Raw genomic sequence first — 9,796 nt, forward strand, 5'->3', positions numbered from 1 at the left:
CGAGTTATCTGTCTTCTTCTTTTTCTTTTTTTTTCTTTTTTTTTCGTATTCCACGGTGCCACGGTGCCCCACCGATGGCTTGAAAAGCTACCGCAGTGTGGCTTTCGCTACAAAATTCGACAGAGACAAGACTGCTTAGGTATGAGACTTCGCGAAAGCATTAAATGACTTTAAATAATGACTGCGCGTAATATTTGTGCATACCTTACACTACCAGTAAAGGGCTGAGTAATGCTACGCTGCTCAATACATATGAGCTACATGAATAATTTTCTTATAGAACATTACATTTCAGCATTAATGATTGTACAGGTTCGCCTGTTCGCCTGCACACGCTGTGGCATCGCACGCCAGTGTGGTGACGTCATTTGAATTTCGTGCCATGGACTCGACCACCGGCCCACCGATCAAGGCCCGGTGATGTCACCTGTCAACTTCCGCCTAGGACCGTGTATATGCAGCTGAAGTTGGCAGAAGTGACACGGTTATATAGCCTCGATTCAACCAATCTGTGCCAACGTGCCTGCATGGCCCCGGAATTGGGCGCGAGGACATACCGTGGCGCCGCATCTCGGAAGTGCCCACGTGACAAACTAAGTCAGATAATGCGCCTTGAACTACTGCTGTAGGGTGGTTTCCTAGATATTTTAGTTGCGCGTTAGTATTAGGTTCGTTTATTTATTTAATGTACACCTCGGTCTAGGCTGAATAAGCTTAATTTGAGGAAGTAGAGCCACTCATTCGGCAAGAAAGCACTTCACCGAATCCGAGTTACCGAAGTTGGCGAACTTTTACGACGACGCGCACCTGCTGCAGCATTGCTGTTGCTCGTACGGTAAAAAAAAACTGAAGCTGCCACGTAACCAGTCAGATGTAAGCAGTCACTGAACAGGTAATTGCACTCATCGACAAGAGCAGCGGAGCTGCTCTTGTCGCCTGATGCGTCTGATACTGTACGCCTGATACTGAGAATCTTCGAATAGCGCCGGCGGAAGCGGCAGCTCGCCTTCTCCCTCGAATGTAGTGGAGCACACAAGTTTTACTGTGGGGAACACGTGGATTAATTTGTATGGCGATGATGAAGTGCGCTGCACGCAGCGAATTCTTGCGCACTGACTACGTCATTGTCACTCTTGGTTCAAGCGGATATTTGCCTTCCCCCGCAAAGTAGATTTTTAGTGCGCAGCCCTAGTAGCTGCAATTACGGATTTCGCCGATGTCTGTCCGAAGCCGCTCACTCTCTCTCTCTCTCTCTTCATGAGCTTAAAGAAGAGAAATTGGCGACATGTGCGTCGCATGGCTCGCCATTGAGAAGGCAGAGCGGCCGCGCAGCTGTAGCAAAAGCTGCTCTCTCTCTCTGTCCGTCTCGCCGTGACCTTGAAAGAAAATAGAAGGTGACAATGCCCACATTACGCTACTCAACAGTGAGGGGGCGGAGTGGTCGCACAGATCCAACCAGTGAGAGAGAGAGGCGTGTCACAGCTGTGGACGTCGCGGCCTTCACCGGGCAATATGTACTATAAGTGTGCTTCGGACTGAGCAGTCGTGTGTTGGTCTCACGTCCTCGACTTCGGCATCTCTCCCCTCGCATCAGTCAATCCTCAGCCTTCACGGACAGCAGACGTGCACTCGCGGTACTCCTGGACCTCGGCTCCGAGCCGCTCGCTGCGTTATGAACAGCTTGTGCTATAACTCTTAGCCTTAACTGGCGCCCGCCTTCAAGCGCATTGCCTTGCTCTTGGATTACCTTTCTTCGTCCTGGAGACCTTCATTCACAGCTTGATCTAGAAACTCTGGTGGATCTGTTTCACTCATTCCCTACATTCTCAAATCTCTCTTTCTCTCCCCCTTTGGCCTCACACCAGACCTTTCGGGCGGAGCAGTGCATTCCAAAGAGGGATGCAGTACACCGTGCCTATTTTAGCCCATTTGTAATAAGAACCACTAAACATGGTGTAAGGAAAACTGAGGAGGCGGCTGAGCCGCACGTGTCCTTCGTATCGCAATGGATGAAGCTGGGCGGGCCGTCTGGCACTGCGGCGCAGGTTTGCCGTGCTCCACGTGCTGAAATAAACGGCTACGAAGACAGCGGAAACGTGACTCCACTGATTCTGTTATACCAGCTAAACGGCGCAAGAAGCTAGAAGCACAAAGAGTGAGGGAACGTGCCGAGCGTGTTCATGCAAAATGAAGCATAACATTGTGTAAAAGGCTTGAAATATATAGCATACATATCACAACATACATTTAATGTTCGGTCTTTCGTTTATTCTCGTAATTTGTTCTATGAATTCACTACAGTAGTGGAGACGCTGCCTAAGACAACTCACAATGCATACCGCTGCCCAAGGTAGCAGAATCAAGTTCACTTCAGTGAAACACCTTCAACAACTTGAGACCTGGCTTTCACAGGATCCTTCGTTTTTCGGGGAGGGCACTCCGTGAAGAAGCCAGCATCGTTTTCATCCTTCCAGCTATAGGATCGTTGGCTTCACAAGAGATGAGCGCAAATTAAAAGGCGCGCGTAGTTCCTCCTGCCGCTCACTCATCTTTTTAGCGTCAAACTCCATGGAGGAAATCTTGCTCGCTGAAATGTCTGCGGCGTACATTAGAATGACCACTTGCTTCTTTGTCCATTCAAATCTTGATTGAGAACGACTATGCGGGCTGATTTTTCGAGCAGCAATGGAAGCTTGCGCCGGGTTCCGTTGCTTACGTCCGAGAACAGAGCAGTAACGGACCGTAGAAATAGCTTAAATAAACTTGAGCAGCCTGAGCAGCGATAAAAACGTGCAATGCTGCCCCTCGTTATCAACCAAAACTACAGAAATAAACGCGACTGTTAGCTTTTAAAAGCATTAACTCAACCGAACGTCTGCACCAGCAGCAGTAAAAGGAGTCCCGTGATCCCACTTGCTCCCCTAGATCGACACTAGCGCTGTTCGCCACAGTGGTTGCGCTCGCACTCAACAGCGTGTCTAGCCCGGTATCCAAGGGCCCCGGTGAGTTAGTTCTATACCCATCGCATATGTGCTGCATAAATTGGGTGCTCATTTCTACCATTTATGCGCACGGCGACTTTTCTCGTAACGAGGCTCTTAGTGCTGGCAATAATAAAAGCAATAATTAATACATTAAGGTAGTAATTATTCCTAATGATAATAAAATATTAAGTACGAAAGCGAAATAAAACAATGCGGCATGAAATGTTTGCACAAATGATAAATTTCATTTCTTTTCACTCGCCCTCTTCATGGAAAGCTTGCACCGCCATGGTAAGCAATGTTTAGGGTGCTCGAATGTTGTGCCCAAGGATGCGGGATCGAATCCCGGCCACAGTAGCTGCTTTCCAATGGAGACGAAAAGCAAAGCACCCGTGTGTTCTGCCATGTCAGTGTAAGTTAAATAACCCTAAAATTTCCGGAGCACTCTACAACGGCGCAACTCTGCCTGAATCGCTTTTGGACGTTAAGCACCATAAACCATTACAAGAAGCTTTTGAATGCTGTATATATGGGTTCAATCATCTGAGAAACATAGCCTGTCTTTATTATATGGCCCCATTTGCCGCGCTCTACTTCACGCGGCGCGACCTTAGCACGAACAAAATTTGTCGCCTTCAGTTACCCTACACAAAGAATTCCAGACTTCGTCTAGTTTTTACTCTGATGGAAATAACGTTGGTCTTATTGTTAATGGCTTTTATTTCACAAGTAAAAAGAAAAAAGAAAAACCGCGAAAAAATTGACATGGGTTAACAGTGGTTCAACCGGTTCATCGACCGTAAGCTCAGTTTTTCGTAGCCCCGCATATGTTCGTTGTTTAGTCCTTTTATGCCGACGACGTAGAACCGCTTTCACATACAGCTTTTGCAGCTTGCCTAAGGGAAATGCACTCTATGCTTTGATAGCACACTAAGAAGCTACCACGTGCGAAAAATAAATAAAAAAACAGTTGGTAGCAAGCATACAAGAAATGCAACACAAATTCCGTGTAACACCTTAACAGTGAGAAAAAGTGACGGCTGGCTTAGCTTAGAGCTAATCATGAAGTGGTTGTCATAGTTTTTCAGGTTTATCTTGGCCGTCCGTGTTTTTGCTTGATTTGAAGTAGCTTAAATCAGTTGACATGTCATATGATGTCTGCTGCCAAACTTGGCATCTCACTCACGCAACTCAAAAGAGCTGCCCTATATAGTTGGAAGCTTCTGCCAGTTCGCTCATGGCATGTTGTCTCGCGACATCCCATGACCCACAAACCAGTTGCTGGCTGGGACATGTCACCTGCCAATTATTATCTGCCAGAGGCATGCTCGGAAATAGGACAGGCCAGACCCAATGGATGGACGGAAACGGCCTTTCGGCAGAGTCGACGATCTATAGGGCTACTGTACTAAGACAAAAAAAAAACCGCGTCGTTGAATTCAATACTCATGTATAGTTCCCTGATCCTCAGCACTTTACAGACTTATATTTACTGCACATCTGCTTATCCGTATGTAAACCTGTAATTTCTGGTGTTACCACGAAGCTCCCCCCTCCAGTTTCGATGCATACGCAGGCGGTGAAGTAACATCCCCAGATATATATTAATGCAGGAACGCTAAAATCCTCATTCTCTTAGAAATCAGGGTAGGCCGTGACTTCGAGCCGGCGCACGCAGGTCTCGGCCTGACAACATTGGCTCGGCAACTAAGCAAATGCTTTCGTAAATCCTACGTACGACAGACAAAGTAGATGTATACCCTTGGTAGCTCAGGCTGCAAGACCTCCTTACGTTCAAAACATGGCCGTTCACTGGCGCAGCAGCACCCATTGAATCTTGGTGCATGTTAATTTTATAGCATTGAATGACGTCAAGCCTACGTATGGTATTGGTGTGATGTTTTTTTTCTGGTTCCACCCAGCCGTATTTACAAGGCCATACATTTGAAAGCCGTCCTTTTGAAGAGGCCTTTCAGCGCTCGCCTACCATTGCCATTCAATTGCCCTCGAATACCACTTGTTTCAGCCCCATGGGCTGAAACGTTAACGGTAAGGGTTATACTTAAGTTGAGAACAACGCAGAGGGCTATGGAATGGAAAATGGCAGGTTTAACCTTAAGAGGTAGGGAGCGTACCGAGGGGGTCAGAAAAATAACTGAAGTTACTGACATTTTGTATCAAAATTAAGAAGACAGGACATGTTTTGCGAAGAGAGGATAACCCATCGTCTCTAAGAGTAAAGGGTAACCAATTTGACTCCAAGGGAAGGAAAGCGTAGCGGGGGGGGGGGGGGGGGGGGGGGGAGGGGTATGCAGAAAATTAGGTAGGTGGATGAGTTTAAGAAATTTGCAGGGGTGCAGTGGATGCAGCTAGCACACGGCCGGGTTAATTGAAGAAAAACTTGAAGAGACCTTCACCCTGCGGTGGGCATAGTCTGGCTTATGATGAGATGATGATGATGATGATGATGATGATGATGATGATGCTGACTGCGTGTTTAGAGCAGTTGATAATCTAACCATAATGTGGCTGGAAAAGACCGTCTTCCAGAATACGTACTGCAAATTTTGCACAGGTACTTAGCCGCAAAATACACCAAGGTATGACGTGTAAAGCGCTGGCGTAACCGTACTATTTGCAATATATGTGTTGAATAATTACAGATCGTATATATCAGTGATTTATGACATCAGCCTCAAATATAATGATAAAGCATACCAACAAAATTTACAAGAAAGCCACCACCGACCAATTTAAATGAGTGACCAATGCGCATGAGAGCAGGCTACACATACAGACGAGAGTTCACGTGTGGAGTTCACGTGTGGAAGGCGGCGTAAACCAATATAGTGGAACATCGACGGGGGCTTTGAAAGAAAGGAAAAGTGTTCCATAAAACCGCGACAAGACTTAGCGATAGCAGCACGTAGAACGAGTAAACGATGCACTTACAAAACTGGGAAGCATCCTAGCAAAAAAAAAAAAAAACGATGACTGAAAAACAAGCTTGCATGTAGTATGAAAAACTCGCAACAGGCACATTTTGAGAACATCTAGCTAACTTCATATCATCCTCGAGAGCACCAGCGTAGAAATCGAGACGGCAGCTATAAGATACTGCTTCGTTGCTTGCATGGTAAGTAACGCAACAAGACTTTCGAAGTCTCACCCATGCAACAAAGTCATAAATAGACGGCGCATCAAGTATTTCAATAAAACAGCTTGCCTATTTCATAAAACAAGATATCAAAATATTTATTCTTTTTCTGCTCGTGTATAGCATTCTACTTTGTAGTTTTCTCAATTCTAGAATAAGAACAAATTCGTGCTCATCGGATTTCCTGGGTCAGCATACTTAGCGCGCGTGCAGAGGAAAAGCTCGTTCTTTCAGAATGCATAGTGTGAGACAGCGGGTACCTTTAGCGGGGATTGTGCCTATCGACTAATGCCATGGCTCATGACCCCTTCAGAACATCTTTTCATCGAGGAAAAGAAGCTGCAATGCTAGAAACTAAATGAAACTCCAACTAAAAACCACGGCATGTGCTAAACATCAAATGCAGTGTACCCTTCGTAAGGGTGGCTGGCGTAATTTAGCCATTACAAAATAATCTATAGCGGTCCTTGAGCCGCCGTTCTAATGCAGTGGTCTGTCTAAACAGTCAAGGAGGGAGCTCCAAAATCACTCTTTTCACTCTTTCCGAATGAAAAAACAAAAATACGAGAAAACTTCCTGCTGGTTTTGACCGGGGGGAGAAGGCAGTATCATTGACCAGAACGCCTATAGGAAGCCTGGCAATGGGACTCCCAGCAAGAAAAAAGATGTTTTTGTTTTCCTGGGCTGTTTTCCTGCTCCTCAAATTTCTCTTTTAAAAGCGGTATTCAATATAAAGCACGCGATAAAGTCACTGCTCAATTCAAGAAGACGTAGAAAATCAACGGCACAATGATTTCATTGAGCGATACCCTTTGATACGAGGCAAGGGCACCTATATGGCGAATGATCTTTAAGAGCGAATAATATCCTCCCAATGATTCCAATGGAAGGAAAACGCAGCCAGAGGCGGCATGAAGTTAGGTGAGCGGATGAGGGTAAGAAGTTCTCGGTGGTAAAAAAAAAAGATTCAGCTAGCACAGGACCAGGTTAATTGTTTATTGGAGTAATCTTGGAGAAGCCTTCGCCCTGCAATGAATCTAGTCCGGCTGGTGGGGGGGATGATGGTGATGACGGTGATGATGATGATGATGATGATGATGATGATGATGATGATGATGACCATTCTCCCGTTCAAAGATACTATTTCGTGCAGCTGTGCAAGTGACTGTACTAACTAGCAAAACAGAAGTTATGCTACCAGCTTCCAGGCGGAGTTATCGGGTCTTAATAGAAAGGCTGGTTATGTTACCAAAAGTGACGCTAAGCCGACAAATATTACACATTTTTGAGCATGTCCCCTATGCCTAACACAATGATGTATATCTTTGTAAACGTTACAGCTCTAAAAGAAACTGCGATAACGTATGCATGAAAAGAAGTATACCTTTACCATTTGTAACTTTTACAAAGGTTAAAAGTGGAAAGGTTACATTGTGTAACATTCAAATTAGAGGTGTACTTCACTGTGAAAATGTGCGCTTTTACAAAGGTTACCCAAAGATTACCGCGTTTAGAGTGTAAAGTAGGACGCTTCCACTGCGCCGCTTTCCAGGCGCTTCTGGTATACTCTGTGTTATATGGTATACCGTGTGCTCTCTCTGCGTACTATCGCGTCCTAGTGACTCACATGGGCTGTTGTTGTTGTTGTGGCTGTAGGAAGAAGTAAAAAACAATGCACGGACCTGCTACTGGCTCTGTAGCTGAGCAGCCACCTCCGCTGCCTCGTGCGGACAGAAGAGAAACTAGAGAAAAAAGAAAAAGAAGAGGGAGAGAAAGACGCGCACCGCAATAGCCGTCGTCCACCACAGAAGCGGTGTTGGGTGCAATGACGACCTACAACAGATACAATATGGTGGCAGGCTAGACCATGGCCGGTCTCGAGAGAGAGAGAGCGCGCTCTTTCTTACGGCCTTCTCAATCGCCGCGTGAACAATGGGAACTTTTCTCCTTGAGTCACGCTCTCCGCCGCCGCAAGGGGCGCGACCTGCTCACTGTTCGCTCCTCACCTGCTTCAGTGGCGGCGGTTGGCTTTTGCCAGGTTTCGCGCTGTCGCCCGCGGGTTTCGTGGTGAGTGCAGCCCCTAAATGAACGATTACAGAAGGCAGATGCTGCAGCGGCATCCTGTCAGCGTGCTACACACGTGAATGGAGTCTTTATATTAAAAAACATTGTCGCTCAGCAAACGCTTGACAAGCATATGACATGTATTGCGGCATGGTATCTACTTTTGTTCATTTTAATCTGAATTTTTTCCCAAGCCTGTACAAGAAGATGAATAAAAAAAGTGAATGAGCAGTGATCACATCGAAGCTTCTTCAAGGCAAACATAACAGCAACAATGGCAAAACCGTCTTTCAGCGCTAGATGAGAAACCATCGAGGTAACACCGAAGATGAAAATAATTTTATAAAAATGTAATGTAAGTTGCACAATGCTTACATGGCATAAAGTATTAGTATAACGTCAGAGTAAACGCTTTTAAGTTTTGTTTTCAATTTTGCTATAATTTATAGATCAGCAATTGTTTTATGTTGTATTATAAACATTATTTTAATTTTGCAAATAAACTTTGGTTTAATGAAATGTTTACATGATATCATAATTATTTCATGAAAAAAAAAGGAAATCTATTTCAAGCACTAATTCCTAGTAATATTTTCTTTCTTTTTCTAGTATGTTTTTGAACTAATAGTTCCTTGTAACTATCTGTGCAGTAATGCCTGCCTTAGAGAGCAATCGCTGCCCCATTATTTTGGTAGAATGCTTTGCTTAATACACATTCGCCACTGTTACTCAAGGGACACTCCTCAATAATGAATATAAAAGCTTTTCTCTGTGCTATTTATTCAGATCGAGGTGACTATAGGAGCTGTACGTCGCGCTGTATTGCGCACCTAGGCACCTAGTGTCGACACCGACGAAATCATTTCAGCTCTGCCGCAATCAGTAACCGAGGAACTGAAAGAAGTGATGGTATCTCCTGTCCTCCCATTACCCACTGTCACGTATTCTGGTTTAGCTTACGTCGCTGGATACATTAATTGTGAAGTTAATCAGTGACTTCGGTTGTGACGCTTGTGCTATCTTTCTTGAAACCAGCGAAAGAAGCAGCCCCATGTACACTATTCTGCGAGGACAAGATTCTAGCGGACTGCATTATCCAAAACCAGAGTTTGTAGCCCTCTTGGACAAGGTTGTGTCTTTTTTTTGAAAAAGCTGTCGCGCACCTACCACACACAAATGTCCTTGAAGTCCTTCAAATCTTAATCCAGCCAGCACTTGAGAACTCACCTTTGCTGAGTTGCCTGGAAGGCATTGACAACAGCCATGCTATAAGGTCCGCTTCTTTAATATGTGAGAAATTTCTCAGAATCCTTCTTGTCAATTATGCTAAGAAGGTGACAGACAGGAACGAAAGGCCAGCTCCTTATGTGCACAAACCGTCCAGAAAGATTTTGAGACTTTAATTTTCTAGCCGCGTGTACCGCTTTGATGAATGAGTGCAATGTGTTAACTTTGAAGGACATTTTTTTATTGCTTGCTGCTCTTTTCAATTATGCATATCTGTTTATGCCCATTTCCTTGATTAAATGTTGTTTTTATCTCTGTATTAATCTGACTACGACTGTCTACGTGTGCGTCAGTCGTGAGACTA

The sequence above is a fragment of the Amblyomma maculatum genome, chromosome 3, assembly GCF_055883805.1.
Source record: "Amblyomma maculatum isolate TAMU_Amacu chromosome 3, ASM5588380v1, whole genome shotgun sequence".
Lineage (NCBI taxonomy): Eukaryota > Metazoa > Arthropoda > Arachnida > Ixodida > Ixodidae > Amblyomma > Amblyomma maculatum.